Raw genomic sequence first — 15,362 nt, 5'->3', positions numbered from 1 at the left:
AGTGATCACTTTGATTATAATTACAATTACCAACCTATAGTAAATTTTACCTTTTGTCTCCTGTAGGTACACGTTTGCTTTATATAGATACAAATCAGCATTCGATCTAAAGACTTCATGATAACCTGATAACCATTTTATTGGTGCCCAAAATAATCAACTTTAATTTATAATTCCTTTGAGTGCGCTACCTTTGCATTTAGAAGCCAGTTCCGTAGGATTAAACTAATTTTTTGAAGTACTATTCTGAAAATGTGAGAATAAAAAAACTGCATTGTTCCCAAAATTTATCAGTCGATCGCAGACGCTTATTATATCATATCGATGCCAAAATGACCACAAGTGTAGTAAAATTAAAAAACGGCGAGGTGTTAAATTGGAAATGCAAGCAGTAAATGTTCATTAACTATTTTGTCCAACAGTAACTAACTCCTTGGAATTTGTTCCTTGATACGGTCTGGTTATCCTATGAGGTTCTTACACATTTATCTCGTAAAACGTGGCTAAATGTTCTAACCGGCATCAAATAAACTGACTGTATAGGTATACTATCGAGGGGTTTTTTTGTGTGGAAAATTTCATAGGGGTACATTTTTTCCACTCCATTTTTACCACTACATCTTTACCACCATACCTTTTAACGGTTATTCTGTTTAACACTAATACATTTTACCTCTTGTTAGGTAGGGTTAGGTTCGGTAATGGTTCGTGGAGAGGAGACGTAAGCTGAAACGGAGCAGTGGGTGGAAAATGAAGTGATCATCTACATACCGAAAGAGGAACACGAAGAAAGTGAGCAGCTGTCAGGTGAGCAAAAAATTCTGCAGGCTGTGGCAGATCAGAGACTTGCTATAACTAGACTGCGCTTAACGTATCTAAGGTGTTGTCGACACAGTATGCAACACACAATGCACCGCGGGGCAAAAATCGCTGAGATGATATGCAATATAATGAAATAAGCTGTTATTTTAGATGTTCCGTTCATTAATCATTCTCGTGATTAGCTCGAATTAGTGAACAGATAAATTTCTGTTGAGAATAAACCAATAAACTTAGGTTAACTTGTGCCTATCAACATGTACTCTGTCGATAAATTTTTAAATAATATGCTGATTTTCAACGGATAAAAGTTTAAAAGGCCAATGGATCAGAGCCATTTGAAGAGAAAAATTTACTCCCACCATAGTGCATTTGCGGGGAATGAAGCCGATTTTAGAAAGGTACCTACGAAGGTGTTAAACAATAATGCAATACCGAGCGTGTTCGACTTTCCCATTCACTTAAAATAACGTACAACTATTATTCGACATCCTTTACCAGCAAGACAACGGCAATACCTATTTGCCTATTAGGTATAGACGTAAATAAGTACTTACTGGTACTAAGTATATTTCAGGTTTGGTTACAAGAAAAATAGCTAAGTCTGTTAAATGTTCCATATGTGCAGATGCGATATTCGCATCAGAGAGTCATTCAAAGCTTTTAACTAGAAAAAATCGTGGAGGATTGTTGCACGTATCAAGCGATGCATTAAAAATTTGCCAAATTGCTGAAAATGTGTTCAGGTTTTTCATTCAATCCACACCACACCGCGTTGTAAACAAAATGGTTATCAGCAGTCTAAGAAAAATAAATAACAGTTACAGCCCATTTGGGTTTTTGGATAGGCATATATTGAATCAAAATCCGCTAAATAATCATATCTTACTACTTACATCTTTAGTTTTAAGAGTATATTTTCCCATACGTGTTCACCACCAAAATACACATATAAATCAAATTAGGACTAGAGTAAGGCAGTTATATACCAATTTAGTTCAAATAAAATACCAATAAATTCGATTAAAACAGTTAACAGCTATATGTTATCTTTTTTTGCTTCTAAAATTTAGAATAAACATGGCTAAAGCAAGCTACAGAACGTATGTATGTCTGCCCCGCGATGAACAGTTGGTTGCCTATCCTATCTTGACAACAGGCGTTTATAGTAAAATCTACGTTACGCGCGGTGTAGTCATAACAAGTCTTTGTGGCAGATGCGCTGGAGAGCAGAGACAAAACACAAAAATACAGTAGTCCATCCGTACCAGCGATAGCGGACAACGATCCGCAATGCTGCTGATTTACAGAGAACTGAAGAGCAAAAATGAATAAAATGGTGCAGCTATGGTTGGGGCTGACGAGGGGCTGCCTACGGAAGAGGGCAGAGGTTCCAAAATGCCTATAATGCTGAGAACTGCATAACACAGGAACCGGTGCCTCAACTGCGGCTAGGAAGGGCCCTTCAAGAAAAAAGTGCACCTATCTCAAGGGGTGTAACACGTGTAGTCATGCACCATGGTCCCAAGTTTAAAGCGGTCATAAGAGTGACCGAAAAAGGAAGAAGGCAACCAATGAGGCTAGTCAACCCTGATTTATGACTGTGTTGTGATATAACTAAATTCGCTTTATACACCGATTTGAATATGTTTTTTCTATTTCGGTGTCACAATGATGATTTTGTACAACTGTTTTCGGCCGAAAGCAGTTGTACAAAGACAGTGATTATAGTCGTTTTTTTTGGTAACTCATCTCTTAAGTTGGCAGTTACTAGTTAGTACAAGTAGGTACTTCGTTGGGTACTTCCATGTTTGAACTTCAAAATGTCAGTCTTACTACGCTGCCAACCTAAAACTTAACGGCATAAAAAGTGTTCCCAACATAAAACATGTTAGTTCTAATGTTCCCTATAGTTTCTGATAATGATTTTTTTAATTAAATTAAAGCACCGAAATAGAAAAAATAGTATGAAAAACGCGTGTTACAATGCATTGTAATACTCCTATCTTGCGGACACTCGTGGCTACGCTTCGCGTCGCCACTCGTGCCACAAGATAGTCGTATTACAATAGGTCGCATTGTAACACTTGTCTTTCAATATACTATTGTTTGCCCAAAATTTACGTCAGGTATTAATGTGTATTAGGATCGCCCTTTTTTTAATTATATGTTAGTAATTTTGCCGTCGTCCACTAAGAAGAAGACCCCAACAGCCACAACAGGTTTCATACGTTAGGTACATCTCAATTGTGCAAATGCACGAGTCTGTCGCGGAAAACATCGGTCAACCCCTTGTATGTGTATGGTGCAGGCCTTTCCTATTTATACAATATCACTTGAGTTGTTGTCGCCCATTAAAGATGTAAAATATGTTGCCATTTTTCCCCAGCTAAGGCACTTTGTACATTTTATACAGGACAATATGTATAAATTATTCACGTGCACCGCATGACCTACTGAAGCACTCTGCGACTGCGCTTGGGGTGGATGCCGCAGTGGTGTCAGAATTAAGTAGTGCGATCGGACCGAACATAACCTACACGGAGACGAAGGGCTGAGTAGTGGTCATTGTAACATTGGTAACTATGTGTGCGCTGAAATAGACGATATCATTATGTACGATGCGTACCTCCCCTCAGACAACAATCATGACATGTTAAAAGAAGAACCTGAACGCGATTGCGCAGGAGCAAACCGTCGAAACGAGATTGATTGTGGTCGGCGATTTTAACGCTCACTTCGTCAGGTGGGGGTTACCGGCAAACAATAGGCAGGGCACTGAGTTGAAAGCACTAGACCTCCAAGTACCTAACGAAACAAACACGCCCTCCTTCGAAAGGGGAGGCAAAACGTCTCACATAGACGTTTCACGTTGTTACAGGTTCATTTTTACTTTATTTTTGCATTATTTATTTTGATTTTTACGTTAGGAATTTGTTTATTTTATTTTGAATATCATATCATAGGCGTACTCATTTCCTTAAATCTCTTCTTTTGATTTCTTCGCTTCTTTCGATTCTTGCCCTCTTCCTTTTCACACTCTAAACGCTTCTTCTGTCATTACTGTTTTCACTAGTCTAATTTTCTAAGCTATGTGTAATACATTTTATTCAATGTTACGCCTCTGATTCGTTTTCAGGGCCATCTGTTGTTATTTCGTCTAAACTACGCTATTCTTTCCCGCTCTTTTCAAAAATCTGTGCTTCTTTTCTCGCTAACTTTTTCTGTTCCTTAATTATTGGTATTACTCTTCGTTTTTTTTTCAAAATCTTCTACGTTTCGTTTCCGTTTTCGATTATTGTCAATTTTGTCGTGTGCTAGTGAGGTGGGAAATTTTTATAGCCGCTATTATCCAAAAATTTTGGGATTATTACCCTCTTGAAGTTCTCCCTACTTAACAAAAGGATTTAGTATTCATCCTTATAAACCCTATTTTGGGGATCAAGAGTAGAGGAGAGGCGCACTTGTGTTTCCAATTTTTCATATACAACCAATATATGTATATATTTTACCTCTTGCTCGCCGGATTTCACCCCTTTTGTAAGTATTCGTGTTGTATCGTTTTCTATTTCTTCATTGCCTTTTAGTCTTCAGTCTTCAATCTTCTATCGATACCTTCAAATTTCTTTTCGATTTGATCCCTTCTACCCGCCTGTCCTTCCTATCCTTATTTTCATCGTATTTAGTCACTGGTCTACTCACCGAGTCTGCCGAACAACCGCAGGACAACTTCAGGAGCCAGGAACAATAGCTAAGCACTTGCAGATGTGTTGCACACTGACACCCTCGGTACTGCGCAAACGCAAGCGCGCTAAAATTTGAATTTGCTTTAACGCGCTCGAATTAATAAAGCCTTGGGTTATCACTGTGAATTCCAGTTACATTCTAGCCCCAACTTGAAAGCAATCGTCATGATCCTTTACTAATATGGAATAAACAACACGAATTGTAACGTTATCACTTTATTATAAGCAAAACCCTTCTACCATCATGGTGTATGGAAAATAAATTAATATATTCTACCAGATAAGTCACTATAAACCAAGCTATAAACTATTGTGCTCCATTTTTTCCTATCTCGCGTTAACTTCTTAAGGCGCAGAGTAGCAAGTTACTTGCGACAATCTCGCGAGAGAAACTTCCACATTAGTCCAGTCAACCTGTGTCGTAAAACACCAGTTGAAGGAAAAAAATAGTATAAAGCTAATTTTTTCCCCATCGACTACTACCATTTAGACAAGTGTTTAGCCAAAAGTCCCCGCCCCTACCCCTCTTGCTTCCCCCTCTGTGCCCCCCTAAACATTATAAGTGTAGGGGTTTCGTAAATCGCGTCTCTCCCGATTACTAAACAACATATCGGATTGCAATTTGTTTTATTCTCTTTGCTATAACATTGTGTACAAATAAGTTACAGTTGACTTTCGTCGTAACTTTTACCGTTTGTTTGTAATTCGTATGAAAAGGTAAAAAGTGGTATATTTTTCGGCACGAAATTTTACTTTTTGTCGCAGAAATTTTCACGCCGACATTTTATCAAAAAATGTTCCCTACAAAAGTTGTAGCTCCCATTATTACCTTTAAAATGATATGACATAGTACTTACTTTGTTGAAGAGCCTGCGAGATTCAGCCGGTGTAATGCAGAATGCGTACCCAGTCGTGGCGGGTTCCGTCGAGGTGGGCCCGGCGGTGCGGCGTTGCGTGTATAGTGAGAGTTTTTTTTAAACTTTAAGGTACACTATTGCATTTTCTCTAAACTAAACAAAACCAAAAGAGTCTCAGTGAAACCTAAATTCCACCCTTTTTAAATTTGTGTCAAATATTAATAAGTCCTTGTATAGGTACAGCTAAAAAACGTATTTTAAATAGTTTTTTGTTTGAAAATGCATGTAATATTTTGTTTATGTTATTTTAGAAGAAAATAATTGCGGTATCTTAATTTTAAGTAAAAAATATTTTGATTATTCAGATTAAAAAATAAATTGGTGTTGACCATTTCCGATTTCCTAAACTTCCATGACAAGTTCTTCATTTTCCTCGACTTCAACCAAAGTTACATTGCTGCATGATCCATCCCCAGTCCGTAGCGCTGGTTTCCTTATCTCCATTCCATTTTTGAATTTGATAGATGCTCGATAAGAGTCTTGTTCAGCAGCTCCAGATGTTGGTGCGAGGGATGCCATGTTAAATTTGGATTTTAATTACATGCAGACCTTGTGCATCCATATAGTTTCAAGAAAAAAGCCTCTCCTACCTCTTTGAGAATATTTGTGTCTGCCTGTTTTTCATAAAACTGTTTTGTGCGATCATTTGATGAACTTAGCAATTTGTACTCGTTGATTTTGCCTTTGCCGAATAAAGAAGACGTGGTATCACATCCTGTGATAGCATGAAAAAATAAAATCACATCCAACATATCACCAATCTCTTCACGGGTCTTGCTGATGTCATAGGTTGATGGTGTGCCAGAGGGTTTGTGACAGAATAGTTGTACATTTTGGCACTGTGGTAGCCCTAAGAATAGGCCTCACACTTTGAATCTGGGAGACATCTATTACTCTTCCAAAATCAACGCGTACAAATTGCTAAGTTCCTCAAATGACAGATTTATGAAAAACAGTCAGACAAAAATATTCTCAAAGAGGTAGGAAAGGTTTTTTTCTTGAAACAAATATGGATGCACAATGTCTGAATGACAGTAGATATTCAATGTAACTTAAAGCTGTTGCAAAAATGTCATTAAAATCCAAATTTAACATCGCATCCCTCTCTCCATCTCCATCGCTTATCGAGCATACTATCAGATTGAAAAATGGATCCTGCAACTGCAAAAAGGCTTGCAAAAGTAATTGCAGCTGCTTTAAAGCATCACTTGATTGCACAGAAATGTGTGGGAGCTGTGGCGGATCATGCAGTAATGTAACTTTGGTTGAAGTCCAGGAAAATGAAGAACTTGTCCTGGAAGTTTAGGAAATCGGAAATGGTCAACATCAATTTATTTTTTAATGTGAATAATCTGAAAATATTTTTTACTTCAAATTAAGATACCGCAATTAGTTATTTACATAAAAGTCAGGAAAATGATACATTACTGTCCAGGAAGTATTGAAGTGCGAGGCCCCTTTAATTTCAGAGTCAGGTAATGTCATTTTACTGACGAGGTTTGTATTAAATTTTACCAGAAATCGTATATTTTAATATCAAATTTCAATTTTTATATAGAACTTTTGATTAATGTCAATCTCAGTGATGACAGGAGTCTTTATAGACATTTGGGAATGTCACAAATGCGACCGGTAAGGTGACAGGTGCGGCTAGTAAAGTGCAAGGACATATTAATATTTGACACAAATTTAACAAGTTAAAAAGTAATCGTAAACGATTTACATAAAGCGCATTTCCACTTGCATTCATTTCCCATTTGTAAGATGCAACTTCTGTTAAAATCGTAAAAATCCGGCCACAAATATGAAAGATAGCGTTGCACATGGGCAATCCATTGTTGACGTGCTACTTCAATTTCAGTTTATGAGAAGAATTTCATTTCATGCTTTTCTAAATAAGAAAGTTGGAACTGCGCATGCGCAAACCTAAATTGTAAAACTAATTTACTATAACTAACTAATAAACTAAGATTTTCCTTTGTTCCAAGCGCCTAAGTATCAAATTTCACTTAAATAGTTCCATAGATAAAAAAAGTTGGCACGGCGCATGCGCAAAATAAAATTTTGAAACTGGCGCTAGATTTTCCTTTATTCCAAGTGCCTATGTATCACATTTCATTTAAATTCTTCCATAAATAAAAAAAGTTGGCACTGCGCATGCGCAAAGCCAAATTTTGAAACTGGCGTTTGATTTTCCTTTATCCCAAGTGCCTATGTATCAAATTTCGTTTAAATTCTTCCATAAATAAAAAAGTTGGCACTGCGCATGCGCAAAACCAAATTTTGAAATTGGCGTTTGATTTTCCTTTATCCCAAGTGCCTATGTATCAAATTTCGTTTAAATTCTTCCATAAATAAAAAAGTTGGCACTGCGCATGCGCAAAACCAAATTTTGAAATTGGCGTTTGATTTTCCTTTATTTCAAGTGCCTATGTATCAAATTTCATTCAAATACTTTTATAAGTAAAAAAAGTTTGCAATTCGGTTTATAAATGGTCGAGATGCGAAAAGGGCACTGTGAATTTTGAATCGATTCGATCCAACTTTTGGCATTGCGTATTATATGACTAAATCTATGCCCATATTGAATTTCATGCAATTCAGTTCATAACTAACGGAGATGTAAAAGCGATCGAACATTTCTAAACAAAGTTATCGTTCACACGGACAGATATATGGACAGACAGACAAAGGAACAGACGGACAGACCAACCGGCAGGCGACAGATAGCAATGCAAAATTATAAACGATCTCTAGGATCGTTAATAACGGCAAAAGTGTAAAATTATGGAACATGTAAAAAACGGTTTTTTGTTTTTTTTACAATAACTTTTTTTGTAAGCGGTACAGAAAAAATTCCTTCCTTGGTACAAGACTCGACACCATAACGAACCAAATAGCAAAAAAAGTAGAACAATAGCTCTTAAGATAAAAAACTAGTAGCGTCGCAAAGTTAGCGGACGGACGGACGGACGGACGGACGGACGGACGGACAAAGTGGCCACAATAGCGCATTTTTTTTTTATTTTTGTGGAAATGCGCTAAAAAGGGTGGAATTTAGGGTTCACTGAATCTAGTTGGGTTTTGTTTAGAGAAAATGCAGTAGTGTACCTTAAAGTTAAAAAAAAACACTCCTCCAGTTGCACCAACAAAATTAAGCCTTGCTTAAAGTTAGGTCGAACTTAAAATGTATTGCAACGATTATTAAGACAATCGTTGCTATGGTATTTAAGTTATGCTTAACTTTAAGGGATACTTAATTTTGACGGTGCAATTGGGCCTCACTATACAACAATATTAGCATTGCAACGCCGCGCCGCCGGGCCCACCTCGACGGAACCCGCCACGACTGGGTACGCATTCTGCATTACACCGGCTGAATCTCGCAGGCTCTTCAACAAAGTAAGTACTATTTCATATCATTTTAAAGGTAATAATGGGAGCTACAACTTTTGTAGGGAACATTTTTTGATAAAATGTCGGCGTGAAAATTTCTGCGACAAAAAGTAAAATTACGTGCCGAAAAATATACCACTTTTTAACTTTTCATACGAATTACAAACAAACGGTAAAAGTTACGACGAAGGTCAACTGAAACTTATTTGTAGACAATGTTATAGCAAAGAGAATAAAACAAATTGCAATCCGATATGTTGTTTAGTAACCGAGAGAAACGCGATTTACGAAACCCCTACACTTTTCATGTTTAGCGCCTAAATTAAATGAGCAGTTTTATTCAGTATAGTAGAACCATCCATATCACCGAGAGCAGCTGGAGCCGTAATGCTGGATTCATTCTTCATTTCCAAATTTTCTTCGTCACAATGTGCAAGTGTAGAGATTGCCTGTAGAGTAACAAGATCGAAGGTGGAGGGGTTCGAAACCCTCAGTGATCATAAATATATCACGTGGTCGCTGGTTTGAAAGACTACCCTTAAAAACTGCGACAACAAACGAGAGGCACCATACAATGAACGATGGGTAGTGAAAAAGCTAGACCATTCCAAAGCTAAAGTCGTCACAAACAAGCCAAGGTTCCTGAGACCCGGGAGGAGCTAGACGCAGGTATAGCAGCCATGGGGAACGCACTGATGCCTGATGCAAAAATGCGAAATGGTAAGTATCCTACTTACGGGTGGGACTAGCAAATGGCGGAACACCTAGCTACCTGGGGGGGGGGGGGTAGTGCCTACCAGATCATAGCGGGTAAGGTGGGCATATATGCTAAAGTCATTGCTTGCAACCGACGAGGACGCTAAAGAAAAATATTTCCGCGATTCCAAGAGAGGGGTGGGATAACCAGCGGAGAGGGGTAGGAAAAGTAAGCCTATGTGAGGTAGTGCAGGCGGCAAATAGACTGCCAAAAATGAAAAATGAAGTTGCGCCACCGTTAGGAGAAACCTACACTACTTTGGGTTAATGGAGGATTGTCGCAAGGCTCCGTTTTGGAATCGTTATTATGACATTTCTCATACGCTGGGCTGGGCTGCTATAGGAGTGCCACAGAGTATAAATACAGTAACTACGCGAATGCGACTAGGAACCGCTGTGGAAAAAATTGAAATGGTTTCAAATGAGGTCAAAAAATGGATGGACGCAAGAGAGTTGAGGTTTGTGGGCAGAAAAACAAAGACCGCTCTGATTGCCGGCAGAAGAATAATTGCTCCTTAAACAATTATAGTAGATTGGGAAAAAATACTGTTAGAAGGGATAATCGAAAATTTGGGGTCGTGGTCGATAAAAGTGTGCCATATGCATCTTAAAAAAGTCGTGCAGAGGGCTATCAACCTGTTTTTAAAACGCATGATGTACTGCCAAAAAAGACTTATGTAACTTTAAAAGTAAAATTATCTAACTTTTAATTTTAATTGGTACTGACATAAGACCGTAATGCGGAGCTACTTATGGATAAATGGATCCATACCCTGTATTATTTACTATTATACATATCCTATGAGCATTGTTTCAAAAGTAATTGATAGCATAAATTGAGCTTACTCTCGAAGATTAGTGCCCAAAAACGAAAAAGAAAGTAGATCTAAAACCATGGATACACATTGTGATATATACCGGTCTATTTGAATATGGACATTGGACAATACTTCAACGATTCCATTACCTTTAAGTAGATACACATCGCAAACTTATCTCTGTTTCATATCTAAAATGACACGCATAAATTAACTAAATGTGACGTGGGATACAATTTAGGCGATACATACAAAACCTTTCTCTGAAATTTCACTACTAGGGCTTACAACCTTTATGACCGGGTTACGTTTGTCTCGTTTTGTAACAAACTCCTGTACGTAATAAACTTCTAATTTAATTAAATCTTGACGTAAATTTCACCACTTACGGATGCATATACCTTTATGTACATTGCAACCAATTTCATTAAGAAAGTACGACTGGAAACTGTAGCGTGTTGCATCGAAGTTACGCCAGACTAAATTGAAATAATCCAGATCCTTTCAAAGAGTCATACTCATAAGCAAGACATGTAAGCCGCGTTTACTCTTCGTACTGTTTAATACAGTAAATGAGAAATATAAATTGAAAGAGAAAAACACGAATTGGGGCTTCTTTTTGTGTTAATGGGAGCAATTTTCATTAAAACCTGCGTCATAATTCTCTCCAGTAAAGGACGGGTTTAAAATTAATGCAAACATTTACGTGTTAGTTGTAATAATTGCTGAGTGCTGTAGTAGATGCACGTTAGGGGATGCAGGAGCGGAAGCACTCGTTATTCCCAGCTTAAAAACTTTTTATATAAACCAAATCTCCGCTGATTTTACTTTTTAAAACTTCTTATAATTGCAATGATTAAGAAAACAAATTTCCGAGTTTTGCAACTTTATGAAACATCGTTATAACTCAACATAAAGCGTTTCAAGTTTGGAGTTAGTTGATAAAGGCGCCTCTAAATGTCAAGATTGCACTTTTATAAGAACTTATGCACGATAATTAATAGAAAAGAATTTAAATTGATCGCGCATGAAATCCAATATTACCTGTGGCGAGCACCGCATTGGACAACGTTTGCTGTTCCTATCCACACATCCAAGTTTGTTTACTTACTAAATCTTTCTTATTCTAACATATTATTTATGTGAAATATAACTAGCGACACAATACGAACCCTGCTGGATATAGAATTAATGTCTTCTACTAATCCAAAATCTGTGTGGTCCAAGCAAGTATTTACACAGGAATCTATGACAGCTATTTTTTATTCTTACAATGCAGGACAGCGCCATCACAAAAGCGTAATTTCTAATTATGATTAAAGTGTTAAAAATTATATTTCATCCTCAAAAGTTTGCTGCCATTTAAATAATCGTACAGTAATAGCAATGGTCGATATCAATAGTAACAAAGTCTCAATCGTTGATTATGTAACGGAAAAGCTTATTTTCAAGTGTCTTTTTATATGGGTAATCGTAATGTACAGATTTTCACTTCTTTTACTTTTTTAGTCACGCTCATAAACAATTCTTTCTGTAATAGTATATTATTATACGAGCATATAAAGTGTGCGATTATGACACGAGGTGAAGTTTGCAACACGAGCCGAAGGCGAGTGTTGTAAATTTCCGAGTGTCATAATCGCCTTTATATGCAAGTAAAATACGCTATTTTATCTACGACTATTTAATTAAATAGAAAATGCGGCATCTGAATCAGTTTGAAACGTAGCAACTTCATAGCGGTAGCGCAATGTACGCCTATGGTTTGGTTTGCGTTCGTTCATTCGTTGACGGTATTTAACCTCAAATCTAATTCAATGTATCGCAATGTACCTAAGTGGCGAACTAAATATGCAATTTATCTAAAGTTCCCAGAAGTCATTAATTCAACACGTAATTACCTACACGTAAGATTATTGCTAATATAAATGGTTGTCATTCATTTTTCATTGTTTTAGATTGTGACATATAACCTATGGAAGTAAGGTGGATATTTATGTGATGTACCTGTACAACTATTCTCTAAATCCGATCCCGATGTATCAATTATGTCTGCAGAAATTGTTACACAGCTGCCAAATGGAATACAATATTTTGTTTCGCATACATAATCTAATTTTTCAAAGACTTCGTTACGCTTCTCCGACCTGCATCCAAGAAGTTTCTTCCTCTTTTAGAAACGAAGTTTAAGCAATGAAAGCATAGTTTTATTGCAAATTTAAGGGCAAGGGGTGTTTTTTATTAGTTAATGTACATATTGTAGCCATCTATTTAAGTAATTTGGTCAATGCCTAGTATGTAAGACCTGTTACGAATTATCAATTCTTAAATAAATCATGCAAAACGGTGGTTAAGTGCTACGACAATTTGTATCCTTTATTGTCAACGAGTTTACAATATGTTATTCTTTTGTATCGTGGCACAATTTCGACAACAATACCACATATGTTGTACGAAACATATTTCTCTTCGTAAAAGGCTGAAACTTATAGGTTATACCTAGCATAATCTTCAAATGGGGCTTCCGATAATCCATTATGCTACAAATAATGCCTTGTGAATATGAAGGTACAGATACTTTAAATACAAACGAAAACCTTATTCATGCTCATGCAGAATATTTGTATCAGCGAAGGTATCTGTCGTTAAGTAACGTTGCCTGAACTTGCCAATGACTTCAGGTATTTTACAAGTTTATTTCATCCCATTTTATAAATATCGAACATATCTCGTCATAGGGGTGGATCAAGTTCCTGTATTAATTGTTTTTCAAATAAACCTACAAAGTTAAGCGTACGTAACTCGAAATCTCTCATTTCTAACCTAAGAAATGCTTAATTCAAAACAAAACTGACAGGTAGTACATACGAGATGGGCGGTTCTATTTTTAGTACATATGCAATTATGAACTTATACATATGCAATTATGAGAAATATATAGTGACATAAAGTAGTTGTATATAAGGATTTTAGAGGAACCGATAATAATGCATATCATAATTCGCTAAAATATAGTGACGTTATTTGAGCGTTATTTAATAGTCGTAGATAATAGTATATTATTATACGAGCATATAAAGTGTGCGATTATGACACGAGGTGAAGTTTGCAACACGAGCCGAAGGCGAGTGTTGTAATTTTTCCGAGTGTCATAATCGCCTTTATATGCAAGTAAAATACGCTATTTTATCTACGACTATTTAATTAAATAGAAAATGCGGCATCTGAATCAGTTTGAAACGTAGCAACTTCATAGCGGTAGCGCAATGTACGCCTATGGTTTGGTTTGCGTTCGTTCATTCGTTGACGGTATTTAACCTCAAATCTAATTCAATGCTCAGATTCAATGTATCGCAATGTACCTAAGTGGCGAACTAAATATGCAATTTATCTAAAGTTCCCAGAAGTCATTAATTCAACACGTAATTACCTACACGTAAGATTATTGCTAATATAAATGGTTGTCATTCATTTTTCATTGTTTTAGATTGTGACATATAACCTATGGAAGTAAGGTGGATATTTATGTGATGTACCTGTACAACTATTCTCTAAATCCGATCCCGATGTATCAATTATGTCTGCAGAAATTGTTACACAGCTGCCAAATGGAATACAATATTTTGTTTCGCATACATAATCTAATTTTTCAAAGACTTCGTTACGCTTCTCCGACCTGCATCCAAGAAGTTTCTTCCTCTTTTAGAAACGAAGTTTAAGCAATGAAAGCATAGTTTTATTGCAAATTTAAGGGCAAGGGGTGTTTTTTATTAGTTAACGTACATATTGTAGCCATCTATTTAAGTAATTTGGTCAATGCCTAGTATGTAAGACCTGTTACGAATTATCAATTCTTAAAATAAATCATGCAAAACTGTGGTTAAGTGCTACGACAATTTGTATCCTTTATTGTCAACGAGTTTACAATATGTTATTGTTTTGTATCGTGGCACAATTTCGACAACAATACCACATATGTTGTACGAAACATATTTCTCTTCGTAAAAGGCTGAAACTTATAGGTTATACCTAGCATAATCTTCAAATGGGGCTTCCGATAATCCATTATGCTACAAATAATGCCTTGTGAATATGAAGGTATAGATACTTTAAATACAAACGAAAACCTTATTCATGCTCATGCAGAATATTTGTATCAGCGAAGGTATCTGTCGTTAAGTAACGTTGCCTGAACTTGCCAATGACTTCAGGTATTTTACAAGTTTATTTCATCCCATTTTATAAATATCGCACATATCTCGTCATAGGGGTGGATCAAGTTCCTGTATTAATTGTTTTTCAAATAAACCTACAAAGTTAAGCGTACGTAACCCGAAATCTCTCATTTCTAACCTAAGAAATGCTTAATTCAAAACAAAACTGACAGGTAGTACATACGAGATGGGCGGTTCTATTTTTAGTACATATGCAATTATGAACTTATACATATGCAATTATGAGAAATATGTAGTGACATAAAGTAGTTGTATATAAGGATTTTAGAGGAACCGATAATAATGCATATCATAATTCGCTAAAATATAGTGACGTTATTTGAGCGTTATTTAATAGTCGTAGATAAAAATAGTTATTTATTATACAAAAGTATTAAATTTTAGCTCGAGATTGTGTTGTTTCCCGACGCGAAGCGGAGGGAGACAAAAAAACCGATAGCTAAAATTTAACATTTTTCCCGTGTATGATACACTATTTTTTTCTGTGACGGGGAAAACGATATATTGAAGTCGTATCGATTTATAGAAATTTGAAGTTTTAAACTGCAGATAGGTTGTTGTACTTCTAGCGACAATACGAACTGCGTTACTAAGGAAACCTTTACTCTTTCTTTCAATGCGGCAACCAGCAACCCCACTTCCCTTACGTCGGGAATTACCGTACTTACCTTTGGA

General features: G+C 36.5%; 1 long non-coding RNA gene across 1 annotated transcript; it reads right to left on the bottom strand.

The window, feature by feature from the left end:
- Positions 1 to 14,327: 14,327 nt before the first annotated feature.
- On the bottom strand, positions 14,328 to 14,929 carry LOC116174765. Its single transcript, XR_004146160.1, has 2 exons — positions 14,580 to 14,929; positions 14,328 to 14,522 (listed from the first exon to the last, which is right to left on the bottom strand). It is a non-coding gene; the product is annotated as an uncharacterized LOC116174765 (long non-coding RNA).
- Positions 14,930 to 15,362: the final 433 nt, after the last annotated feature.

This window comes from Photinus pyralis, unplaced genomic scaffold (assembly GCF_008802855.1).
Source record: "Photinus pyralis isolate 1611_PpyrPB1 unplaced genomic scaffold, Ppyr1.3 Ppyr1.4_LG6, whole genome shotgun sequence".
NCBI classification, from domain to species: Eukaryota; Metazoa; Arthropoda; class Insecta; order Coleoptera; family Lampyridae; genus Photinus; species Photinus pyralis.
Note: the sequence above shows the minus strand (reverse complement) of the source record. Positions and strands in the feature narration are given on the sequence as shown.